We start from the raw sequence: 27,574 nt of genomic DNA on the forward strand, positions 1-27,574 counted from the left end.
AAGATGTTTTGGAAGAGCAACACCCCCCCCCCACTCTAATGAAATTTTATTTATCAGATTCCACCCTTCCTCCGAGGAGTCTGAAGCAGCAAGGTCAGCCCTGCTTTAGACTAACACTTGGCGGGAGTGCATCCCGTTTTGCTGTTTGAGGTGTACAGGAAGTGCCACTTTGCCCTGCTGCTGCCATGACCTCCTTGCTGGCACTTCCTGCCTGCTCTGCTGCCAAGATGTGCCCTGTTGCAACTGCCCCCCGGTCAAGAAGCAGAACCACCATCAGTATCGAGGTTGCGTCAATTTGGGCCAAACCCTTGCCAGGGGCAGAGCAAGGTGGGTGCGGTGGGGGAGGTCCGCCCCGGGTGCCATCCCAGAGGGGGTGGGGTTGACAAAATCCTGTCCGGCATGATTGCAGCTGCGCTGGATCATGCCCCCTGGCTGGGCCACTGCACCAGATCGCACCCTCTGGCCTCGCCGCAGTGGCGGATCACACCCCTCGGGCTAGCCACCGCAGCGGAGCGCACCCTACGCCGGGCCGCTAGGCCAGAGTGCACCCCCTGGCTGGGCTGCCGGGCCCGATCATGCCCCCTTGCTGGGTGAGATCGCCCTGTCCCCCTGGGTCAGGAGTCGTGGGGGGCAGCGCACCATTACCCCTGCTCCTGGCTGGCAGGCAGGAGAAAGGACAGGAAGGAGGCTGGAGAGCAAAAATGGAGGCGGGCGGGAATGGGTGCTGCGCGCCCCCTCCTGTACCTCCCTATGGGCAGTTTGCCCTGCCCCAGGTGCCAGAGAGGCTTTGTCTGCCACTGATCCTTGCCTGCTGCGACTCATTCCCCGCCACCACTGGTAACCTGAGTTGTTTGTGATGGTGCCTGAGTATTGATACAGTACGAAGGAATTACACAGGGGAGTCAGAGCATTTGGAGATTGAGCATCTTGCCTTCATCACAAGGCCTGGCATGCCAACTCTAGGGGGGAGAGGTTTCTTTGACCCCCTCAATATTTGTTGGAAGGGGTCCCGGTGTGTGTTGCACACATGAGTGACATCACATGCATTGCACATCACAGCTTCAGCGGCCAGCTCCTCCAGAGCACCCGGCCTCCTCCAGACGACATGAATTGTGTGTGACATCGCATGTGTCAATCTTGGGGGCAACCTGGTGCCTTGGCACAAGGTTGTGTGTATGTGAAAGGGTGGCTCCTCCTTGAATCTGGCACTGCATTCCCTAAGCCCTGAGGGTGGGTGTGTGTGTGGACCCTGCAAGCTTTAATCATTTGTGTGAAGATCTGAAGCTTTGAACATAGCGCTGCATTCTAGGAAAACAATCTGTTCAAGTTGCACTGGTCACCACATGGCAATCAGAGTTTACTCTCCGATACAAGGCTATCACCAGATTATCAAGGGCCACAGCAAGTGCACTGACCTCAAATTGTGCTCTGCAGAGACCCCCCCCCCCATTTTGCTGGTGGCATAAATAAAGCAAACTTTGGCAATCAACTGGATAGAATCCTGAGGGGAGGGGGGGACTGACTGTGCACTGTTTTCATAGTTATCACCTGAGCAATTTCGATAACATTAAAAAATCAAATTACTGAAAGTGTCTAGATAGCCCCAAGAGAACAAATCAGCTTCTTAATGGTTCTCATGGCAAAGGTGATTTGCATATCCACAGCTAATCAGAAAGTGGTTATAACGCGTCTAGACAAGAACAAGATTGGCTAGCTGTTCAGCAGCAATAGATAATATTAAAAAATCTCTCTCTCTCTCTCTCTCTCTCTCTCTCTCAAAAAAAAAAAAAAAAAAAAAAAAAAGGCTGAATGCACACAAGAGCACAGCGTTCTACATATTGCAAAAACTGCTGAAGCCAGAGTAGTTGACTCATTGTCACAGGAGGTGTCAACCTTGGAAATGATGAATACAATGCCGTGTAATGTAACTTGTAGCTGCAGCATGTATAACTGTCACTGTATGAGGTGCCAACCCATACAATTTATAGAAAGAAAGCTGTGCAGAAAATTCTTAGGCATGCATAGCAATATGAACAGGGTGAGGATGGTGATGTGTTTGGAGCTGATATGTTTCTGATAGAACTGCCTTCCTTAATGGATTAATTTACATATCTCCCCCCCCCCCCAAGTATCCATGGACACCAAGAAGGGACTGGATAAAATGATCCTCACCATGTGAGGGTATATTAGACTACGCTGGACTTTTTAATGGTTCTACACTCTGGGTGAGTAGGGGTGATCAAAATGGTTAGTTTCTCATTTTTTTCCAAAATCAAATTCAGTTTTCCGCATTTCTGCAGAAGTTTTCAATAAAAAAACCAGTCTTCACCAAAATTTATCAGCATTTTACTGTACTTCTTCAAATACACACTTTTTTTTTTGCAAAACCCCCATATATAACGCATTTGTCTATTTTTTTTTTACTAATATTTTTATGTACACATGCATATTTGTATACATTATTTGCAGAGCTCCATCACAAAATTTGGACAAGTGTCAAAAGTAGCCCTCTATACAATGCATTAGGTTAATCAAACATAATATGCTTCCCAATTTATGCACTACTAATACAAGCAGTATACATTATCATTAATGTATATGACACTTACATGCCAAAATAGCTTCTGAGTGGTTAGTAAGGAGCGATCTTACTAATGCATACCGCACAGCTGTTCCGTTTTAAGTGGGACTTCCTGGATTTACAGAAGTCACCCCAGCTTCTGATCCCAACCCCACAGAGAACCGAAAGACACATGTTTTATGTTCCCATATTGTGGCACAAGTCCATTGGCTCACTCCAAAAGACATGCCAACGTACCTTGCCCCGGCATGTCTCCCACTCTACTTCCTCCTTCTACCATGGCTTTCCAGCTGGGCTACATTCTCAGATAGCTCAGGCAGTAAAGCATGAGGCTCTTAATCTCAAGAGTTTTGGGTTTGCCTCATGTTTAGCCAGTGGTGTACCGTAGGTTGGCAGCACCCGGGCAAAAGTTTCCTGCATTGCAGGTGGTTGGGTTAGATGACTCTCAGGGTCCCTTCCAACTCTACAATTCCATAATACTTCCAGAAGCCCGCACCACACTTCTGGAAATGGCACTAGCTTTTGGAAATGGGGCACCAGCTTCTAGAAGTATAGCTTCACCGGCAGCGGGTGAAAGTACGAGAAAGGGAGGAAGCCAAGAAGGGGCAGGGACAGAGTGAAAGGGGGCACGGCCTCTGTTGAGGTGTCAAAGGGTCCAGGTTATCCCTGTTCTGCCCAGACACTGAGGTCCAGCTCCAAGGGCCTTCTGGCGGTTCCCTCACTGTGAGAAGCTAAGCTACAGGGAGCCAGGCAGAGGGCCTTCTTGGTAGTGGCACCTGCCCTGTGGAACGCCCTCCCATCAGATGTCAAAGAGACAAACAACTACCTGACATTTAGAAGACATGCTCAGGGAAGTTTTCAATGTGTGACATTTTAATGTATTTTTAATCTTTGTTGGAAGCTGCCCAGAGAGGTTGGGGAAATCCAGCCAGATGGGCAGGGTACAAATAATAAATTACTATTACTATTTCTATAACTGTTCTGGAAAAGGGTTCAGTTGACACACCACCCGAAGCTAATGATTAGGCTGTCTTTATCACAGAGACCGCCCAGTTCTTCATGGCCAAAGATGGTTCCAAGAGCACCTCAAACTGCATACCTGTTCTTTCAGAGAACAGGCAGGCTCCCCAGTTATTAAACCTGGGAACAGCTCAGTGTCTCTTTCTTAGCAGGATTTAGATTCAGTCTACGGACACGATTTTCCCAGTAGTGATGTATGGAAGTGAGAGCTGGACCATAAAGAAGGCTGATCGCCGAAGAATTGATGCTTTTGAATTATGGTGCTGGAGGGTACTCTTGAGAGTCTTATGGACCGCAAGAAGATCAAACCTCTCCATTCTGAAGGAAATCAGCCCTGAGTGCTCACTGGAAGGACAGATCGTGAAGCTGAGGCTCCAATACTTTGGCCACCTCGTGAGAAGAGGACTCCCTGGAAAAGACCCTGATGTTGGGAAAGATGGAGGGCTGAAGGAGAAGGGGATGATGGAGGACGAGATGGTTGGACAGTGTTCTCGAAGCTACCAGCATGAGTTTGACTAAACTGCGGGAGGCAGTGGAAGACAGAAGTGCCTGGCATGCTCTGGTCCATGGGGTCACAAAGAGTCGGACACAACTAAATGACTAAACAACAACAACAACAATGGACACGATTTTCTCCACCACTGCATCCAAACAAGAGTTTGCTTCAGTTTCTTAAAATGATTGCCCTTGGCTTTTAGAGTTACCCTTTGCTCATTCTAACAGTAACATTTCTGAAATGGATTTCTCCTCCCTGCTCCAATTAGATAGCTATTTTTAAAAACAAAACAAAACAAAAACAACCAAACCATTTCAAGATTTATCAGTGGGGGCAGCTAGCCATTCTTTAGATGGATCTGTAGGGTAAGCCTGCAAAGGCTTCTGCCACATTTGGGTGGTGAGGGAGAGAAACCAGATGTTTATTTTTAATGCACTTTTAAATATTATGTTCCATCTTAATCTATGCTATTACCAGTTCTTCCCAGGACCAGTAAAGAATGCTTGGAAATAGCTTGACATTTATGCATTTCCCTTTTGACATTATCAGGGTTAATTAAGTGATAACCTCCCCAGCAGTGGAAATTGTATGAGGCAATAATGTCACCTAGGATCGTAAGAGTGGAGGCTGTATGGGCGAGTGCTTACTGCGGTGTGAAATATGCTGGGCACCTATTATGGAGCAATTTTTGAAAGAGTAAAAGGAAAACAGAAAGCTGGTGTTTTGAATAACTTTAGGATGGTGAACTGCCAAGTGAGAGAGTCAAGCAATATAGTGGTATTGGATTTTCCCCCCACAAAGAACTGTGTAAATACTGAGAAGTCTCTCTTAGCAGCCTGGTCTAAGCTGTGATTCTATAGTTCAGGCCCTTACTTTCCTTGAATAAAGAAGATGCACTATGAGAAAGAAAGCTTGAAAATGCATAGAATCATAGAATTGTAGAGTTGGAAGGGACTCTGAGGGTCATCTAGAACCACCATCTGCAATGCAGGAATCAACTAAGGAATCCATGGCAGATGGTGTCAAAGGGCTGTCAGGAACGCAGGTACATCCACAGGTCAGGAAGAGGACTTGAGACAAGATATTCAATCAGATTTTATTCACAAAAGTGAAGTGCAGCCCCCTGCAATGCAGAAATCTTTTTGTCCAATGTGGGGCTGAAATCCATAACCCTGAGATTAAAAGTCTGTTGAGCTATCCCTGCTAAATATGGACTCCTCACATGGGGATATAGTAACTTTTAAAAGATATTTAAAAATATATGTTGCACCCGCTCCAATTTCTCTGCATTTATACTGCACTGCCACCTCTGCTCACATTGCCTCCCAACCCCAACTAATACCCCCTAATGCCGTGTCAACCTTGCCAATCCCAACCCCTCCCTTTATACCTGACCCAAACTCCCAAATCCCTCACAAGCATTTCCAAGCTATTTCAGTGCTAAGGAATTTCTCCTAAACATTACAGTGAATAATTTTGGTCTAGTGCTAGATTAGAGCTCAGTGGCAAAGAACATACTTTGCACTCAAAAGATAGTTGGCATAATGTTCTGTTGTGGTATCTGTGTAAGAAAGAGAAGATACACACTCTGGATTGCTGAGTAACAAAGAGCTACAGTGGTACCTCGGGTTAAGAACTTAATTTGTTCTGGAGGTCCATTCTTAACCTGAAACTGTTCTTAACCTGAGGTACCACTTTAGCTAATGGGGCCTCCCGCTGCCGCCGCCGCGCCACTGCCGTGCGATTTCTGTTCTCATCCTGAAGCAAAGTTCTTAACCTGAGGTACTATTTCTGGGTTAGTGCAGTCTGTAAACCTGAAGCATCTGTAACCTGAAGCGTCTGTAACCCGAAATACCACTGTACTTCATGTGGTATATCTTATACAGTTATCACTACCGTCAACTAGTGGCAAACTTAGGGTTGCCGTACATCCGGAAATTCCCAGACATATCCTGCATACTGCAGTCGGAAGCAATGAGCACTTTACATCATGGGTGGCCTTTGCGGGATCACGCAGAATGCCACAGTTCCCAGGGAACTTATGGCAAACAGGGGCTGGCCTGCCTCTCAGTGTTAATTTTGAAGGTTTTGGAGGTTCAGTAGTCAAGTTTCATTGCTGGGAGGTGGGGCCAGTCCCATATATATAAGAGGGTAGAGCCAACAATATCCAGGAAGTCGGCTTAGGAGATTCACCCTCCCTCCCCTGCCTTACTTTAATGTTTTCTTGTTTGCAGGTTAACCTTTTCTTCCTGTTTAGCGGGCACTGCTGTGGTCTTTGACTGGTTGCTGTTGAAGGACCGGGATGAAAATTTCCTGCATTGGCAGGTTTTGTCTTCCCCGTAGCAATTCGTCACAACTTTGGCGGTTATGGCCTTGGGTGGAATTCTTTAGTCTTTTCCTCCCAATAATGCGGGCGGGGCGTGAAGTGGTGACTAACCCCCCTGTGGTGGTGATTCCAGGGTCCCCTCATAAAGGGGTTATATATAATGGGTGTCACTGGCCATACACCGAAAGGTAGTATATAATAATAATAATAATAATAATAATAATAATAATAATAATAATTTATTATTTATACCCCGCCCATCTGGCTGGGCCTCCCCAGCCACTCTGGGCGGCTTCCATAGAAACCAAAAATACAGTAAAATATCACACGTTAAAAACTTCCCTGAACAGGGCTGCCTTAAGATGTCTTCTGAATGTCAGGTAGTTGTTTATCGCTTTGAAATCTGCTGGAAGGGCGTTCCACAGGGCGGGCGCCACTACCGAGAAGGCCCTCTGCCTGGTTCCCTGTAGCTTTGCTTCTCGCAATGAGGGAACCGCCAGAAGGCCCTCGGCGCTGGACCTCAGCGTCCGGGCAGAATGATGGGGGTGGAGACGCTCCTTCAGGTATACTGGACCGAGGCCGTTTAGGGCTTTAAAGGTCAGACCAACACTTTGAATTGTGCTCGGAAACGTACTGGGAGCCAATGTAGGTCTTTCAAGACCGGTGTTATATGGTCTCGGCGGCCGCCCCCAGTCACCAGTCTAGCTGCCGCATTCTGGATTAGTTGTAGTTTCCGAGTCACCTTCAAAGGTAGCCCCACGTAGAGTGCATTGCAGTAGTCCAAGCAGGAGATAACCAGAGCATGCACCACTCTGGCGAGACAGTCTGCAGGCAGATAGGGTCTCAGCCTACGTACCAGATGGAGCTGGTAAACAGCTGCCCTGGGCACAGATTTGACCTGTGCCTCCATGGACAGCTGTGAGTCCAAAATGACTCCCAGGCTGCGCACCTGGTCCTTCAGGGGCACAGTTACCTCATTCAGGACCAGGGAATCCTCCACATCTGCCCGCCTCCTGTCTCCCAAAAACAGTACTTCTGTCTTGTCAGGATTCAACTTCAATCTGTTAGCCGCCATCCATCCTCCAACCGCCAACCAATATGTGCTGGTATGCTACCCTACATGCAGGGATATGTGCTGGGCTGCCTGCTACACTTATGTCTCACAAAGCACCCCCATATCCCATTTACCCTGATGTGCCCCCGTTCCCCTGGCTGGGGAGCTGGGAGGGATACACGCCCAAGGCCTTTGCCAAGGTCTTTCTACATTTGGAAATTTAATAAAGTTGTGGCCTAATTTTAATTCCATATAATATTGTCAGAGTCTTTATTCCTTCCTTATGATCCCTGGGGGTTGGGGCTGTTGCTGCCTGGTCACAAATTGTCAGGTGGAAATTGGAAAAAAAAGGTCTGTGAAAATCCAGACCTATGGCAGTATTTTTCCTTAAAAACAGCTAAAAAACTTCTCTTTTTTTCCAAATTTGCCAGAAAAGCTCAACAACTTTTCTGTCCAAATTTACACTGTTTGAAATATGGCAATCCTAGGCAAACTGTAACTGTACCTACTTTACAACTATCAGATCACATATATAGGCAACTCTCAACTTACGCTGGGGTTACGTTCTGCCTATAAAGCCTAAAGCCAAAATTGGCATATAGCTGAAAAAATTGGGTTCAATGGGAAGTGAAAATGCCAAAAAGTTTTTTGTTTCCTCCCTGGATGCCAGTCCCCCACCCCTTTTACTTATTTATCTGTTTTGCCAAGCACATAAACCTGAAAACACACAAGTTAAATATATTCATTCCAGTAGCACCTTAGAGACCAACTAAGTTAGTTATTGGTATGAGCTTTCGTGTACATGCAAACTTCTTCTGATACCAAACTTAAAACCATGGAGAGACCTGGTCTGAATAGAGACATTGGATACTTACCTCATTATACATGATAAAGCTATTTTTAGCCATCTCACCCCTTGCTTTTTCCTGTAAGACCATTGCAGTTGTTAATAGTCATCAACAGGTTTACCACACCTATCAGCCAATCACCCTTTCCCACTACCCTTCTGAGTAATACCCCTACCCACCCTCTCACTATATATAAGGGTCTGGTGGCTTCTGTATCTGAAGAAGTATGTAAGGTATCTGAAGAAGTGTGAATGCACATGAAAGCTCATACCAATAACTAACTTAGTTGGTCTCTAAGGTGCTACTGGAAGGGATTTTTTTATTTTGTTTCGACTGCAGCAGACTAACACGGCTACCTACCTGTAACAAGTTAAATGGGCATAAGTTGTGAGTTGCCTATACTGTATTAAACTGAGCACCCCCAGGTCCTACTAAGAGTTACCTCTTAGGAGAAATAGCTCTGGTGGCACTGCCACTGGAATAAATAGTCAATATAAGACTAGGTAGAGCAGTGGTCTCTCCAGTTTAAGGCATGCCATGTTCAGAAACTCTCAAATAAAACAGCAAATTGGAAACTGCAGAGGCCTACTTTTCTGTTTAGAACTGATTGCGTTCTGGCAGGTGACACAATAATGAATTGAAATGATTCTTGGCTGGTTCTCTAAATCATTGTTTTCCAGGGATACAATGAAGAGACTTAGCCATGAAACCTTTAGTTGTGACATGAAAAAGACAGGTAACTATTATTGTGGAACTGTATAAAACTCTGAATGGTATCACTTCTCTTTGAATAAAACAAGCCATATTGTGCTGCCTTATACATTGAATCAAAGGGAAATGTAGGTGCTCGAATCTGGTTATAGAAATGTTTCCTGAATACACACATCTTATTGGCCCACTTGATACTGCCAAAAACAACAATTTGCGACCGTTCTTCAACACTGAATTGAATTAGAGTCTATATCTCTGTATAATGCATACACTATCCCGGGTTTCTAGTACCTTTGCACACAATGTGCTTTATAGATGCAGCCTTCAGCTTCACATATAAGAGATTTGCCATTCCACAATTGAGTTGATCTTTAAATGGGTTACCATGATTTTTAACATGTGTCCCACTTCCTGTTTTGTGTGTGAATACTGAATAGGCATATGAGTTGAAAGGCTGAATTGGCTCCTGCCCCATCACAGCCCACCCCCATGCACAAAGCAAGGCTGGCTTTCCTGCAACAAGACATTCCCCTCTCTTCTTCATTAATGTTTAAGTAGTTACCACACTATGGCTACTGGATTGTAGTGCTAGAGAGAAGCCTCTGCAATTGGGTGGGTCCTTTTCCACCCTCTAAAAAAGACGAACGAAAAACAAAACCTAGAAAAAAAATCTTCTTAAAATATTTTGCCTTCCTCTGACATTCCTGCAGCACTTACTTCTCAGTGCAATATCAAAACTCAACATGAATTTCACTGTAGGGTGACATTTGGTGCCAATTCTATTTCTTTCCCATTTGAAATAATGGACACCTTTTAAAGCCATAAAATGCAGGTATGAATCTTCCAAACTAATGATTTGAAACAGACTGGTTTTTATTTGCCTTATATATGAAAAGTGAGCCTCCCCCCCCCCCGCCTGCCCGTACTGTTGGATTTTCTGAAAAATGTCTCAGCAGAGGCAATCCTAGGGCAGTACAGCCTGTTCCTTGCGCAGAGCACTGAGCTGAGGAGGGCACCTTCCTGCCTCCTTTCCAAAGCCTAGTAAGTGCTTGCTTGGGGAGGGAGGTGTGAGGGCTGTGACAGGGTCCTAGAGTCCTTCACCTCCTTTCCAAATGCCTAGTTAGTGATTCATCTTAAAAAGTAGACACATCACCTTGCCGACAAAGGTCCGTATAGTTAAAGCTATGGTTTTCCCTGTAGTGATGTATGGAAGTGAGAGCTGGATCACAAAGAAGGCTGATCGCCGAAGAGTTGATGCTTTTGAATTATGGTGCTGGAGGAGACTCTTGAGAGTCCCATGGACTGCAAGAAGATCAAACCTATCCATTCTTAAGGAAATCAGCCCTGAGTGCTCACTGGAAGGACAGATCCTCAAGCTGAGGCTCCAATACTTTGGCCACCTTGTGAGAAGAGAAGACTCCCTGGAAAAGACCCGGATGTTGGGAAAGATGGAGGGCACAAGGAGAAGGAGGACGATGGAGGATGATGGAGAACGAGATGGTTGGACATTGTTCTTGAAGCTACCAGCATGAGTTTGACTAAACTGCAGGAGGCAGTGGAAGACAGGAGTGCCTGGCGTGCTCTGGTCCATGGGGTCACGAAGAGTCGGACACGACTAAACGACTAAACAACAACATTAGCGCTTGCCCAACTTTGGGAAGGAGATGGGAGGGCTCTAAGACCCTGCCAGAGCCCTCCCATCTCCCTCCCAAAGACTGACACACATCACTTACCCAGTTTTGGAAAGGTGGCACAAGAGCTGGGGAGGGACAACAAATGGAATGTGTGCAGAGAAGTGTGAACAAGATGATAAAGGGCCTGGAAACCAAGCCTTATGAGGGAATTGGGTAGGTTCAGCATGGTAAAGAGGAGACTGAGAGGAGATAGTAAGAATATAATAATTTATTATTTATACCCCGCCCATCTGGCAGGGTTTCCCCAGCCACTCTGGGTGGCTTCCAACTGAATATTAAAAACAATACAGCGTCAGACATGAAAAACTTCCCCAAACAGGGCCGTCTTCAGTTGCCTTTTAAAAGTAAAATAGTTGTTTATTGCCTTGACATCTGCTGGGAGGGCGTTCCACAGGGCGGGTGCCACTACTGAGAAGGCCCTCTGCCTAGTTCCCTGTATCCTCACTTTTTGCAGCAAGGGAACCGCCAGAAGGCCCTTGGTGCGGGACCTCAGTGGATGTTGGCGGTGGAGACGCTCCTTCAGGTGTACAGGACCAAGGTCGTTTAGGGCTTTAAAGATCAGCACCAACACTTTGAATTGTGCTTGGAAATGTACTGGGAGCCAATGAAGATCTTTCAGGAACATCTTCAAATATGATAGTCATCTTCAAATATCTCAAGGGCTGCCACAAAGTCAGAACAATAGTTACACAGGTACAGGGGAAGTTTCAATTTAGCCTCAATTCCACACTCATTCTAATACAATTGCAGCCTGTGACATGTTTGCACCCTGTTGACCCAGGATTCTATTGTTACTACTATGGCATCATCAGGGAGTGATGGACGAGCTCTCCCCTCCCTCTCCCTCTCTCTCCCTCTCCCTCTTCCCATCTGCCCCCATCTCCCTCCCACTGGCCCCATTACAACAACAAGGAAAGAGAGCAGTCAGAACATATATTCATGGGTGGGTGAAGGGGAATGGTTAAACAATGTCTCCCAATGATGTGTCCCAATGAGAATGTGAAAGAATCAAGTTTGACTCATTGGATTTGGAATAAACCAATCTATTTCCAGGGACGCAGGTGATGCTGTGGGTTAAACCACAGAACCTAGGACTTGCTGATCTGAAGGTCGGCGGTTCGAATCCCTGCGATGGAGCGAGCTCCCGTTGCTCGGTCCCTGCTCCGGCCAACCTAGCAGTTCAAAAGCACATCAAAGTGCAAGTACATAAATAGGTACCGCTCCAGCAGAAAGGTAAACGGTGTTTCCGTGCGCTGCTCTGGTTCGCCAGAAGCGGCTTAGTCATGCTGGCCACATAACCCAGAAGCTGTACGCCAGCTCCCTCGGCCAATAAAGCAAGATGAGCACCGCAACCCCAGAGTCGGCCATGACTGAACCTAATGGTCAGGGGTCCCTTTACCTTTACCTAATCTATTTTCACTGGAGGGGAAATAGTTGGGTTATTCCAAACATGAATCAAACCTGGGGTAGGAGTTATCATTTGCCCATCCATATTGTGTACTAATTTAGGCTGGAAACAGTGGCCCATTCCAGAGTGCTGAAGGGGGTTTCAAAGAGGTAACGATGGCTGTGGTATTTATATTCATCTCACTTTGACTATTGGTCAAAATGGTTTTCAGGACATGTGCGTCATTTTGAAAACCTGCTTGAGCAGAGGAGAAATGGAACAAAAGAAAAAAAAAATGTTTGTGGGGCCACAGGATACAAAGCATCTCTTGTGCCAGTTTCAACTCTCTGAAAGAAGTATTGTCTGTCTCCATCTTAAAATGCACAGAGATACAGATAACAGTAGGGAGAATGGAAATAGTTACAGCTTTCTTATTAAGTCATGTTGCAGAAACCTTATTCAGTCAGTACAGATCAATGTTGACAATTCCTTAATGATTGGAGGCTTCAAGGCATTAGAAAACTGAGCTGACTGTCTTTTCCAGCTAATTTCATCTGAGTACGATTCCCTCATCCCCACCCTTCCGTACAGTCCCTACATAAGGTGGCAGTGGAAACAACTGATTAAGGCCACACAAAAAGAATCCACACTCTTAAACCAGAACATAATTGCAAGAGAACGAGCACAGGGGGTTATAGAGGATGCCTTGGAGCGTGTGTTTTTTAAACAAACAAACAAACAAACAAACACAAGCTTTTATATGCCATGTTCTGTTACTTTCCTTCTGCCTTGTCTCACACTGCACCAAGGGAGGCCAGACAAACATAAGAAAATCCAGCTCTGCTGGATTAGGTCAATGGATTATCTAGTCCAGTATTCTGTTCTCACATTGGCCAATACAATGCCTATGGAAGGCCTGCAAGCAAGTCTTGAGTGCAACAGCATTCTCCCCTCCTGCCATTTTCAGGAACTGGTATTGAGAAGCTCTTCTTTTCTTCTTTGGCAATCACTTGTATTTTTTTTTTTTTTTAATATTTTTATTGGATTTTCAAAAATTTTTTTAAACAAACACAAACATATATCATAAACACAAAACACAAAACAGAATATCTGTAGTTTCATACCCTTACAATCATTACCCTCTTTCAGTGACTTCCCCCCACCCCCCCCAGCCACCTTCCCATTTCATTAAATATCTCAGCAAGTTATTTGTTCAAATCTCTTAAATATTATTCATATCTTTTCTTATAATTTATCCTTTATCCATTTTTACTTTAAATCCCATTATACATATTAAGTTGTTTCTCTAAGGTCGGCCTAATTTCTCTCCCACAAATTCCTTACTCTTTATATTAAATCAAAAAACAATAATATTTCTATTCTAAACCCCAGACTTTTACCACTCTGCACTCCCCTCCCCCTCTGTCCCGGTATTTGCCCCTTCCCACATTAATATCCCAAAGAAAAAAAAGACAGATTTAACCCGGATTTCTCACATCAGAGGCCCTTAGGCCCCCGTTAATCACTCTCCAGCAATTTTGTTTATAGTCCTTTTTATTGATCTTCTCTTCTCGAAGGAATTCTGTCACCAGTTCCTCATATTTTTCAAACAAAAACAGTCTTTGTCCAGGATCAACAGATCTCCCATGTTGCAGCTTAAAGAAGAAGTCTCCATCATACTTATTCGTTCTTTCGTAGCTTAATGTTTCAGTTGTTCCAGGGACTTCCATCTTTCTCTCTCTTTGCAGATTTATGATCCATTGGTTGTCTTTTTCACTTCTTTTCCTCCCAAAAGTTACAGATATTTGATTGCTCTCTTCCTCCTGAACTCCTTCTTCTTTTTCTTCTTTTTCCCCCAGTTCTGAAGTTGTCTCTTTTTCTGCAGCTGCAGATTCTTTTTCCATCCGGTTAGCTCCACCAACAGATTTGTTTAGTTTAAGATTGAAGGTCATCAGTTGATCTCTCATGGCTAAGCTCTGCTCTTGCAGAGCTCCCACCAGGGAAAACATTTTTTTTATCTCTGCCAGTAGTTTTCCTTCCGCAGCCATTGCAATGTCTTTAGTTCCCTCCAGGGGGATTTCCATCATAGTTCTTTTCCAACAGTTCGCTACTTTGTTATTCAGAATTAGTTTGTTTCCAGTCAATTTAATGTAACACTTTTAGTCCCAACAATATAGTTATAACACAGTTTTAACTCAATTTCCAAGCTGACGTCCGTTTGACGGCTCTTTTGACAGCTGTCAAACACCTTGTTTTTTCTCTCGGGTTCCCAAGCAGGGCACTGCCCGGGTTCGGGGGGGGGGGGTCCGCCAAAAGCAAAACCTCTGGGATTCCCCTCTCTTCACTCCAGCACAAGTAACTTTTTCAACCAATTTATGAAAGTGTTCTTTCTCCTTTCAACACCAGAGTCTTTCCGACTTAGTGCTCCTCTCCTTGCTTTAAGTCTTTTGGTGGGGGGGGGAGTGTGGACTTCCTTTTTAACACATCCCCCGCTCGTACTCAAATTCAATGATAAAACTTTTAGTGCCAAAATTTCCTTCTACTCACGAGTTGTTTTTTCAGTCCAAATTTCAGGAAGAAAGATAGCGCTCTCCGGTCATGGCTCGCGGCTTCGCTCCGCCAAGGCAGCCATCGACTCTCAGCTCCACGCCACTCTCCGGTCCCCTCCGTAGCCTTTAAAAAGGCTCTTCGCGGGTCGGGGAGGGCGCTTAAGGTGCCCGCCGAGTCTCCATGTCCGCAGGCTTCAGCGCCTGCGGTTTCTAAGGGTCCCCGTGTCGCCGGCACGGCAAGACCCGTCCTTAGCGGAGCCGATTCCCTCCAGAGCTCGGAGGGAATCCGCCATTACCCGTTCGCGCTATCCCGGAAGTCTCACTTGTAGCCAAGTAAGATTGTCTTCCATAAACACAATTTTAAAAGTGAGTCTGTAAGTGACTGTGGAGACCAATTCTGGATCCACAAGTCCTTCCACAGTGGGGACATAGGATTCCAGGCAGGAGTTGATCATGGTGAGGGTTTGCCAAGTGTGTCTTCCTCTTATTGCATTTTCTCCTCTCGTCCTGAGTTTGAGCATCTTCAAACCCCCTGACACCTTTGGCAAAGGCTGTTCTACAGTTGGAGCACTTGCAGGCCAGTGTTTCCCAGTTGTCAGTGTTTAAACTACATTTTTAAGATTTGTCTTGAGAGAGTCTTTGAACCTCTTTTGTTGACCATCAGCATACTGCCTCTGACAGTTCCATAAATTTGTCGAATCCTTCTTTAAAGCCATCCAAGTTGGTGGTCATCACTGCCTGCCATGGAAGAGAATTTCATAGTTTAACTATGAACTCTGAGAAGAATTTCTTTGTGTAGTCTGTTCTGAATCCTCCAACATTCAACTTCACTAACTCACTCTGAGTTCTCATGCTAATGCCGTGTCTAATTTTATATGCTTCTATCGTGTTGCCTTTTCCCTCGATAAAAAAGCCCCAAATGCTGTGGGAAAGAAGATGAATTACTCATCCTTGAGGAAGCCCACCCTAATAAATAATAATAACAACAATATATTTGCATCCTGCTCTTCTAATAAGAGCAGCAAGACTGGCTTACAAGATAACCATAAAGCCATATAATAGAATCCATAAAAATGCCACTATACCAAACAATTTCTAAAATCTATGACAAAATATAACCTACTGTTAAAACAAAGTAAAACACAAACCTGGAAGCAGAAAGAGGAAAATACATTATCGACAACAGAGCCAAATGTTACACATGGAAAACCCACTGAAATAAAATATTTACACTTTCGTGTGAAATTCACCCAAAGCAGTAACCTGATAAACTTCACTTGGGAGGAGAGCCCCGAGTCACAGATAGCGTTGTCAGCTTGCCTCCGCAACAGAGGGTGCCTGGGGCTGTGTCATGTCATCACACCATGTGTGCTTGAAGTCACCCCACAGCAGGCTGGCCGCCACACTTTGGGGTGGGGGGCAGCCCTTTCACTGAATTTTTTGTGGGGCCTGGGCACCCACAGCCCCACATAGATGGCATGTATGGTCACAGGATAACTACTGAGAATGACCAATGGTGATGGAAAGAAAATAAAGTCCCGACCAGAAACGAATGGCTGATGAAGATGATGGACTACGTCGAAATGGCAAAAATGACCGGGAAAATCAGGAACCAAGAAGAGAGAAACTTTAATAAAGAATGGGGGGAAATTACAACTTACCTAAGGGAACACGGTAAACAACTAAAAACGTTGGCAGGATTTGACTAATGCTTGTAATGTACTAAAAACTAAGGTAAAAATGGATTATTTTAAGAGAACTAGCGAAAATATATGATGCAGTTGAAAAAGATTGAAAATGGAAACCATGGAAGGGTGGAGGGAAGTCTAAGGATTCAGGGAATCCTAAACGTTGATGATGATGTCTAATGTTTGAATTTAAATGTGTAGTGTAAATCTGAATAAAAAAGATTATAAAAAAGAGAATGACCAATGGTCAGTGATGGTGGTATTTGTTGCTTAGTAGGTTAGTCACTCTTGCTTTGGACGTCTGCTTCTGGAAAGCTCACATGCATGACAGGAGCAGCTTAGCAAAACAAAACATCATATCTCCTAAAGTTCTCTGAAAGCATAAAGAAATCAAGAGGAGACTGAGAAGAGATATGATAGCCATCTCAAAATATGTAAAGGGCTGTCCCATGGGAGCTTGTTTTCTCCTACTCCAGAGGTCAGGACCCAAACCAATAGTTTCCAGTTTCAAGGAAGGAGATTACAACAAAACACCAGGAAGAACTTTCTGACAGTAAAAGCTATTTGACAGTGGAACAAACTCATCTGGGAGGTGGTAAACTCTTCTTCCTTGGAGTTTTGGATGTCTTGACTATCATGGATGCTTTAGTTGAGATTCCTGCATTGCAGTGGGTTGGACTAGCTGACTCTTCAACTCTGCAACTCTATGATTCTATAGACCCAGGCCATAGATTTTATTGATTTATTATTTTTAATGACAATATGGTATTTTATTTCTAGTCTCCTTAATTTGGCCTTTTCACTCCTGTAGCACATTTCCCCCCCTTTACCTTAATGAAGATTCTTACATCATGTCTATAATCAAACTATTTCTGCTGGAAAACTTTGGAAAGAGCCGCAGGGCCTCTAATATTCTGCTGTGGTACTCAAAAGCATGGTTTGGTATTGACTGTGGTAAAATTATTGCTTAAGCAACCTAATTATTATCCACCTTTTACAACTTTGAATCAATATATTGAATTCTTATCATAGCATGGTGCCCAGTTTGTAAATTTCTAAATGTATCCATTTTTAAAAAGCATCAGATGCCTATAGATAAAATCAGCTATATATTTTAATCCACTAGGCAAATTATGTCAATAAAACTGAGCAGCTATGGTTGATAAAGCAGTTCTACCATGACATACCCAACTAATTATTACCACTTTCAAACTACCTGAGGTTTTCACTGAATATACCTACTCAATGTCCCAAAGCAGGACTGATTTACACTTATTTATTAATATTTTCAACCTCTTCGCTAAGGTTGCAAACCTTTGCCCACTTACCTTACCATAAGATCCCAATGGGGCTTTCTTCTGAGACACATGTGGAATTGTATTGTATTCCCCAAGAATTTAGACAAGCAAAAGAAGTACAAATAAAATACATAATACATAAGAGAACCAGGAAACGTTTCTGACCAAACCAATCAGGCAAAAGATTTGCACATCTTTAATGCGATACTGCAACCTGTCATCACTAGAAAATGGAGATGGAACACTGAGAAATGATTGACTGCAGTTATCAATGTTTATGATTCTTTGTTTGTCTGCAATTAGTTCATAATTCATTGGTTTGGAATATCAATCTCATCAACACCTAAACTCAATTTCTTGGTCTTCCAGGGTTCCAAAACACATGGAGAGCCTATATGATGATATCAGGCTCCCACTGTAAAAGAACTAAATTTAAGACTGGGGGGGAAATAAGAAGCTCTAAAATTGTAAGATTTGTCTATCCCTATTGGTGAAATGAGGGACGCGGGTGGCGCTGTCGGATAAACCACAGAGCCTAGGCCTTGCTGATCAGAAGGCCGGCGGTTCGAATCCCCGCGACGGGGTGAGCTCCTGTTGCTCGGTCCCTGCTCCTGCCAACCTAGCAGTTCCAAAGCACGTCAAAGTGCAAGTAGATAAATAGGTACCGCTCTGGCGGGACGGTAAATGGTGTTTCCGTGCGCTGCTCTGGTTTGCCAGAAGCGGCTTAGTCATGCTGGCCACATGACCCGGAAGCTGTACGCCGGCTCCCTCGGCCAATAAAGCAAGATGAGCGCCACAACCCCAGAATCGGCTACGACTGGACCTAATGGTCAGGGGTACCTTTACCTTTCCCTATTGGTGAAATGCAGAGGACATGGCCCCTGAACATGGTGGGGTATGTGGCCTGAATATATAGGCAGTCATATGAATCCCTCTGATGTTTCTTTTATCACATTGCTGAGATGGGAAATCTCAGGTAAGAGTTAAATAATACAAGCCAAGGATTATTTTTGGAGCATCCTTTCCTTTTTGAGTCATCAACATAATAACACCCTGTTCTTTATAAATACTACTGGTCGGAATGATGAACATTTAGTAGATCTGCCCTTTTTTCGGGGTCTTCTCGCGATTCCTTTTACCACTTCAATTCTTTAGCTAAGTGGAAGAATCTGCTTATGCATTTGTATTCTGCCCAGATCTACAATTTTTGTAAAGGCCAGCTTTCCCATAAAAAAGGGATTATAAATAGTGCAGAAAAATGATGATCCAAGCTGGGCACTTAAAAAACACAACAAAAGCATAAAAGTAAAGGTCATTTTCACAGTTTTTATCTTGAAGGACTACCCAAAGATTATAGTGAGGATTCAAGTCAATTCCATTTATTAGGATACATTTTGCTAGGCTTGTGGGGCCCCCTCCCCATTTCTTACAGTCAAAGAGGTTGTGTTCATCAGAAAACATGATCTTTGAGTCTGCTAAATGAAAGCACTTATTCATTTAGTTCTGACTGGGCCTAAGCAAGGCAAGAGAGTGTCGAGGGGACAAAATTGGCTTTCATTTTTGCAGATGTGGGAATATCTTTATGCATATGTATATATCCTACAGGGATATTCCCTGCAGATTGAAAGATAGCAAATCAGGGACTAAGCTTCTAGTTCTATTAGTCTGCAATTTGGAAAGTTTCTTATTCTTTCAGGTCTAAATATTTGTGAACAATAGCCTTTAAATGCCATCCAATTGTGAGTCCACGCGATAAACCCTGTCCGTGGAGCCTACCCCCCAGAAATGAGACATGACAACAATGTATAGGTTTAAATTAGGCCACAACTTTACTGAATTTCAGGTGTAAGAAACCCTGGCTTAGGCCTTGGAAGGTATTCGTCTCAACCCAATAGGGACTGAGGATGTGCAGGGCAATCAGGAGCAGTGGGAGGGGACAGTTAAGCACGAACTTACACAGCATGCCCTCCCACTTCACCAAGCCAGGAGTTTTACCTATATGCCACCGCTCTAGGGCCAGTGACTCCCACAATCAACCCTTTAATGGGCCCTGCAAACACTGCTGCATGGGGTGCCTGAAGATGTTACCCCCCCATCTCGAAGATAGACTATAGGATACCAAACAAGGCCCAAAACTGCCAAAGTTGTGATGAATGTTCAGTTAAATCATGGGTAGGCAAACTAACGCCCCGGGGCCAGATCCGGCCCAATCACCTTCTAAATCTGGCCTGCAGACAGTCTGGAAATCAGCATGTTTTTACATGAGTAGAATGTGTCCTTTTATTTGAATTGCACCTCTGGGTTATTTGTGGGTCCTGCCTGGTGTTTTTACATGAGTAGAATGTGTGCTTTTATTTAAAATGCATCTCTGGATTATTTGTGGGGCATAGGAATTCATTCATATGTTTCTCCCAAAATATAGTCCTGCCCCCTACAAGGTCTGAGGGATAGTGGACCGGCCCCCTGCTGAAAAAGTTTGCTGACCCCTGAGGATACCGGCCAAGGTCTAAAACCGCCAAAGTTGTGGCAAATTGCTACGGGGAAGGCAAAACCTGCCAATGCAGGGGAATTCCTTCCTGGTTCTGAATTTGCGTGTTGAGTTCCACAGTACCACCCCCCAAAAATTCACACATCACACGTTAATTTTTGTTTAAGGTTTTTGGCATAATTTTGGCCACAACTTTATTCAAATACATCAAATGTGAGTGGTTGCTTAGGCATTGGTTTGACTATCTGTCCTTGCCCCCCAAGGACAGAGCTGGTACTTCTGGGCACCACCAGAAGCCAGCATGGGAAACAAATATTGGGGAGAAATGAGGCTGGGAACCAGTCCAACACCTCTCACCCTCATGTTCCGGTGGGGCTTGCACGGCCCAAGTCCGGCTCCACGGACAAGGACGAAAGAATGGCAAGCCCCTGGATTCCTTTAACGGAATTCCCTTTCAGCATCATTTGGAGGGGTAGGCACTTACCCCTCCAAGAACCAATTTAACCAATGCCTAACCGCCAACCTTACAAGTTGTGACGATTTGCTACGCAGTAGGCAAAAACCAAATGGCACCAGCCAATCAGCCAAATGGCAAAATTCCTACCAGGCCCTCGCTCAAAGGCGAACGACCCCATGACAGGCATAGCAAGGTCAATAAACCAAAGAACCACCCTATAAAAAGGGAGGGGGGGCGGGTGATCCGTTGCAAACGACCAAGAGGCCGTCCTAACCTCTGGCTCCTATATTTATAGCCTCTGACCCCTCCTCCAAATTGGCAACACTCAAAAATCCCCAGCAACCTAATTAACCCTTTAAGGCTTAGGTTCCCACCAAATATGCCTAGTCATGATGGTGGTCTGTTCCCCAACCGCAACACGTGCTCTCTGCTAGTGAGAACACGCTATAGCAACCATCTTATGACCGTAGCAGTGCCCGCTGACCTAGGAAGCAAGAGGTTAGCCTGCAAAAGAAGACCATGTTATATTTTAGGGAGGGTTGGGTGGGTGAATGTGGAAGGAAAACAAAGTGAGTCTTGGCCAAAGAGCATTGGCCCTTTTCCGGGGTCTCTCCCCACCCCCACCCAGCAGCCCATTGTCCTGCCGAGATAGGGGCGGGGCAACAGCCACCGTGCAGCATGGTGGGTGGCACCTGGAGAGGTAAGCCCGCACGGTGTCACAAACCCCGCCCATCTCTTGGAGGGGGTGAGCAGAAATTATTCCCATAAATAATAATAAAGCCTCCTACTTCAAGGACCGTATGATATAGGGGATGGGGTAGTAACAATACTGGTAATAATACTGATTAGTATTAAAATTGTTACTGTTTTTCATTATATTGTTGTTGTTGTTGTTATTTAAACATTTGGTACAGGAAGCAGCAGGAATGGCAGATGACACACGAAGACAATAAGAGTCATGTAAAAAAAGGCAAAGGACCCCTTACAGTTAAGTCCAGTCACGAACGACTCTGGGGTTATGGCACTCATCTCTCTTTACTGGCCGAGGAAGCTGAAGTTTGTCCGCAGACAGTTTTTCCGGGTCATGTGGCCAGCATGACGAAGCCGCTTCTGGCAAAACCAGAGCAGCGCACAGAAATGCCATTTACCTTCCTGCCAGAGCAGTACTTATTTATCTTCTTGCACTTTTGACATGCTTTCGAACTGCTAGGTTGGCAGGAGCTGGGACCAAGCAACGGGAGCTCACCCCGTCGCAGGGATTCGAACCACCAACCTTCCAATCAGCAAGCCCTAGGCTCAGTGGTTTAGACCACAGTGCCACCTACGTCCCAAGAATCATGTAGGGGAACACAAAAAACCCTAAATATTGTGAAGGATGACTGAATCTATATTTTAATTCAGCATCATGGCTTGCGTCTGTTATATATGTATATTCATACACACATACCATTTTGCTCCTGGATCTAATTTGATCTTTAGCTAGCAAATTAAACAGTTCCAGCTTAAGCTTTCAATTTAAATCTTAAAAGTCTGGGACAGGATCCAAATCCGTGATATGCACATCTGTGTGTGTGTCTGTTGAGGAGGAAGAGAAAAAGGCATGCTTAGCCTGATATTCATCTATTTCCCCCCTGTATAGCATTTCCCTCTGCTGAAGAGATAGGCATTTTCATATTTTTAAACAGCACTGGGAATTGCTGCAGGGACAACAAGTAGCAAAGCCCAGCTGTACCTTTCCTGAGCACACATATCACTTCCCTGGATCCCGCCCAGCAATAGAGGGAACAGTAATTGCCAATATCTAGGAAGAATATGACGAGAGACACCAAGGGCAGCTTGTCATGCTGTGTGTGCTGTGCTCAGGTACAGCTTCTTAAGAACAAAGCACAACTTTTAAAAAGTGAACACAGACATGCAGAGAAAGGAAAATGCTAATCCCAAGCCTTTCTTCCCTCTGAGTTATTTTCTTCAATCAAGATGAGATTTTTGAAATTTCCTTTATTTATTTATTTTGAGGTTGGAGGAGGGCAAGAATTCAGCCATGCAATCCTCCACTTACAGTCCTTTGAAGGGCTTCACCATGTCACTTGGTTCAAATCATAGCTCAGTTTTCTGAGACCCAGTGCTCTATTTCTAAAAACGTTGGGGTCTGAATATTCTATATGTGAGGGGCTTGGTGAAGAAAATCTGCAAATGTGTGAAGCTACTCTCTTCTTAAGCATGGTCTCAAAAGGCAGGGTTTTTTTGTTAAACTCAAGTTCTGGCTCAAATTAAAGGCCTGATACTATCCCATGGCTCCATGACCATGTCCAAATAGCAGAGGACCTGGAAAGAACGAACAACTTTTTTGGATTCATGGGCTTCATTCCTAGCATATCTAGACTAAAAAGTCATATTCAGGTGGTAACTCTGCTCCCAGGTTGGGGCTAGTTTGCAAGGAGAGACCCCCTTGATTAGATGCTGGCTGGCGAAGGGACTGAGTGTTGCCAAGTCCATCAGGGGAGCACAACATTTACCGGCAACCCATGCTACACTCCTGGCTCCAGGTAGGACTCAGAGAAAATTCTGACTGATGCCCCAGTGGAGCTGCTGCCAGTTAGCATAGGCAGGTAAAAGGTAAAGGTAAAGGACCCCTGGGTTGTCCAGTCAAAGGCTACTATAGGGTTGCGGCACTCATCTCGCTTTCAGGCCAAGGGAGCCTGTGTTTGTCCACAGACAGCTTTCCAGGTCATGTGGCCAGCATGACTAAACTGCTTCTGGTGCAACAGGACACTGTGACGGAAACCAGAGTGCACGCAAACGCCGTTTACCTTCCCACTGCAGTGGTACCGATTTATCTACTTGCACTGGTGTGCTTTCGAACTGCTAGGTTGGCAGGAGCTGGGACATAGCAACAGGAGCTCACCCCGTCATGGGGATTTGAACCACCAACCTTCTGATCAGCAAGCCCAAGAGGCTCAGTGGTTTAGACCACAGTGCCACCTGTGTCCCAAGTAGCATAGACAACACTGAGCTTGATGGACCAATGGTCTGACTCAGTATATGGCAGCTTCCTATTTTCCTAAGGCCTGGAGTGGGAAAAGTCAAGTCTGGGAGGTTCCAATCACTTATAAAGGGAAGGTTTCATATTAAGTCCTAAAACAAAATATTGTCATTTTAGAAAAATAAAAGAAAAAAGAAATATAATGACATGATATCTGTAGCCAAAATGAAAGAATGTGGCTCCTATCTAGTTTCAGCTTCAGAGAAGAACTACAAGTTCTGTGTGAGGAATATAAATCCCCAGCCACAGCAAAAGTTACTGTGACTTCAATGGGGTGCAATTGGATGGGGATATGAATTTAGATCCACATTCTACTGGGAATAAACAGAGAAGTTTGCTTTTTCACTCATGACTGAATCAATGCAAACATGTTTATTTAATAGAATGTTTGTAATATAGTTTTTAAATAAAAAATGAAGTTTAATAAAAGAACACAAAGAAATGCAGAAAAGGTGGCATGTAACAGAAAAGTCTGACAATATTTCAGTTTTAAACTTTATGTAGTTTCATGTCTGGCCCTACTATTAGGCAGAATGAGGTGGCTACTTCAGGAGACAGATGCTGGGAGGTGGGATGGGGGACCAGCTACAAGGTGATGGATATAAGAGCGGTGTGGCTACATTACCTGGCCTGGGCTCTTTAAATTACCCTACTGTCAATGATGCATTTGAAGCTGCTGTTCCATAACCAAAGTTGAAATATATGAAACTGCCATTCTGATTGGATTTATACATGGAAGGGGTGGGCACCATCCAGTCTTTTGCCTCAGGCAGAAAAATGTCTTTGGCTAGCCCTGCAAAGTTTAATTATTGAAGCACAAAGCAGGCTAGCCACAAACTAATAGAGCTAAGTTTGTTGTTCATTTCCTTCCTTCCCAACATCTCCCATGGGCTAGCACTGATTGGCAGGAAGGACCACCCACCTATCAATCACATAGCATCATTACGGTGTCAGGGGACAACTTCAAAACCTGCTGGCACAAATCAGCTGATCGGCACTGTTGTGGAACTTTTCCACTTAGACATTTGTTCTCTAGCAGAAATCGATAACTAGGCAACAAGTAGCAAAGCAAGAGGATTTTATTCATGTCCAAGAATGGTATTTCATCCACTTCATGGTGCAGACTAGAGACCCTGATAACAGATTACACATGTGCTTTTATAGTTTCACATAAGCAACCTCCTGATGCCCCCGTTCCTTCCAAACTTGTCCCATTTTTATGCAATACGTATAACCCAATCATAACCTTTGATAGGCACCTTAACTATGCATTTTGGGGGAATTTCCACTGCCCTACTCTGTCCCCACTAAGCCGTTTCCAATTTCCTGCGTTCTACTTGCAGTGAGCATGATCTAATGTTTCTGCAGACACTTGCCTTTCAAGCTTTTGACATCCATCTTAACCTCAGGCTTTGTCTGGTACTCTGTAGTTAAAAGAGTTTCCTGTTGTCTGGAACTCCAGTTTCAGAGATGCAACTGTTAACAGTATACTGAACAAGTGTTATTACATTTTCCAGAAACATGCTCAAGATTACCCCAGGGCACTTAGCCTTTAAAGGTAAAGGGACCCCTGACCATTAGGTCCAGTCGTGAACGACTCTGGGGTTGCGGCACTCATCTTGCTTTATTGGCCGAGGGAGCCGGCGTACAGCTGGTCATGTGGCCAGCATGACTAAGGTGCTTCTGGTGAAAACAGAGTAGCGCACAGAAACGCCATTTACCTTACCACCGGAGCGGTACCTATTTATCTACTTACACTTTGACGTGCTTTCGAACAGCTAGGTTGGCAGGAGCAGGGACCGAGCAACAGGAGCTCACCCTGTTGCGGGGATTCGAACCACCGACCTTCTGATTGGCAAGCCCTAGGCTCTGTAGTTTAACCCACAGCACCACCCGCACTTAGCCTTTAGACTTAGCTAATTTTTGATTTTTGTTTTTTCCTCCTTGGCTTTTTACTTAGCCAGAATGACTCAATTTTCTAACGCAACATTGAGTGTTCTTTTTCAAAGCGAATGGCTCTTTTCCCACCAATCAGCTGGATTTCCCCAATCAGGGGATTCAGAGTCATCCCCTCTGAACTCCATTTGTAAGTAATTTGAATAGAAACTGGATGCAACACAAGTTTATTGGTTGACTCTCCATGGCAACCAACTCATCAACAAGGAGAGCCATCCCCACTGAATACAGTCTGAATACAAACCACAGTGGTACCTCGGGTTACATACACTTCAGGTTATATACGCTTCAGGTTACAGACTCCGCTAACCCAGAAATAGTACCTTGGGTTAAGAACTTTGCTTCAGGATGAGAACAGAAATCGTGCAGTGGTGGCGTGGCAGCAGCGGGAGGCCCCATTAGCTAAAGTGGTGCTTCAGGTTAAGAACAGTTTCAGGTTAAGAACGGACCTCTGGAATGAATTAAGTATGTAACCAGAGGTACCAATGTACCTGCAATTGAAGTTCAGCTTATGAGAGTGAATAGCCAGCCGCTTGAACTTCATTTGCATGCAGTTGTATTCAAACCAGTTACAAACAGCCCCATTGGCTGCACTAGCAAGTTCCCGATTGGGAAAATCCCTATTGCAGTTGATCCCAGAGGGACCCCCGGTCAGTGCTGATCATTGCACTGATTAGAAAGCTTTCTTTATAAGGCTTCTTCCTTCTTCACAATGCAGTCCCATCCAAAGAATTACATTGTGAATGTGATGACATCATGGCACTATGGAACCAACTCAGGGTTGGATACATGATGGTTTCTACCTTGCTACTCCGTGTTACAGCAGTTTCAGTGCAGCAAAAGAGGTACAGTGGTACCTCAGGTTACATACGCTTCAGGTTACAGACTCCGCTAACTCAGAAATAGTGCTTCAGGTTAAGAACTTTGCTTCAGGATGAGAACAGAAATTGTGCTCCTGGCAGCAGCAGGAGGCCCCAATAGCTAAAGTGGTGCTTCAGGTTAAGAACAGTTTCAGGTTAAGTACGGACCTCCAGAACGAATTAAGTACTTAACCCGAGGTACCACTATAGTGTCAAATGGGTTACTTCAGCAACAGAGACATTCCCTGTAAGCCATTTTACAACTTCTCTAGACACTCCCTGAAAAATCACTGCACACACAAAAATGTTTACATTTCTCTGTTTCAGCTCAGTTTTGCATTATTTCAATAGGACTTCTAACACTGGATTGTGGCCCGTGGGTAAGGTAAGATCCAATCACACTTAAATCCACTGAGTTCAATGGGATTATTATGTGTTTGCTTGACTTTCTTTCCCGCTGAAATTGACAAGACTTAGTGATGCTGCAGCAGCTAGACTGGTGACTGGGAGTGGCCAATAAGACCATGTAATACCGGTCCTGAAAGACGAACATTGGTTGCTAGTATGTTTTCGAGAACAAGTTAAAGTCTTAGTGCTGACCTTTAAAGTCCTAAACAGCCTCAGTCCAGTATACCTGAAGGAGTGTCTCCACCCCCATTGTTCAGCCTGAACACTGAAGTCCAGCTCCGAGGGCCTTCTTAGAGGTTGGTTCACTGTGAAAAGTGAGGTGACAGGGTACTAGACGGAGGGCCTTCTTGGTAGTGGCACCTGCCCTGTGGAACGCCCTCCCACCATATGTCAAGGAAATAAACAACTATGTGACTTTTAGAAGACATCCCTGTTTAGGGAAGTTTTTAATGTTTTATGTTTTATAATGTTTTACATATCCTGTTGGAAGCCGCCCAGAGTGGCTAGGGAAATCCAGCCAGATGGGCAAGATATTATTATTATTATTATTATTATTATTATTATTATTATTATTATTAGGCTGGGTTTTGCCAACTCATCATAATCATTTATTTATTATGGGCAACAGAGCAAACATAATACCAGGAATAAAACCATACAATGTAACATAATCATAAGTTTAAAGCAAACCACAACGCAATATATAATAT

The 27,574-nt window shown here is 44.4% G+C and overlaps 1 long non-coding RNA gene across 2 annotated transcripts in view; it reads right to left on the reverse strand.

Annotated features, from left to right (window-relative positions):
• Positions 1–27,574, reverse strand: part of LOC309348126 — a 181,716-nt gene that overhangs the window by 36,495 nt on the left and 117,647 nt on the right. For both annotated transcript variants that reach the window (XR_014159198.1, XR_014159199.1), the window contains exon 4: positions 22,851–22,922. This is a non-coding gene — a long non-coding RNA (uncharacterized lncRNA). The remainder of the gene's footprint in view (positions 1–22,850; positions 22,923–27,574) is intronic.

Source organism: Podarcis erhardii (assembly GCF_964252035.2).
Source record: "Podarcis erhardii genome assembly, chromosome: 8".
Lineage (NCBI taxonomy): Eukaryota > Metazoa > Chordata > Lepidosauria > Squamata > Lacertidae > Podarcis > Podarcis erhardii.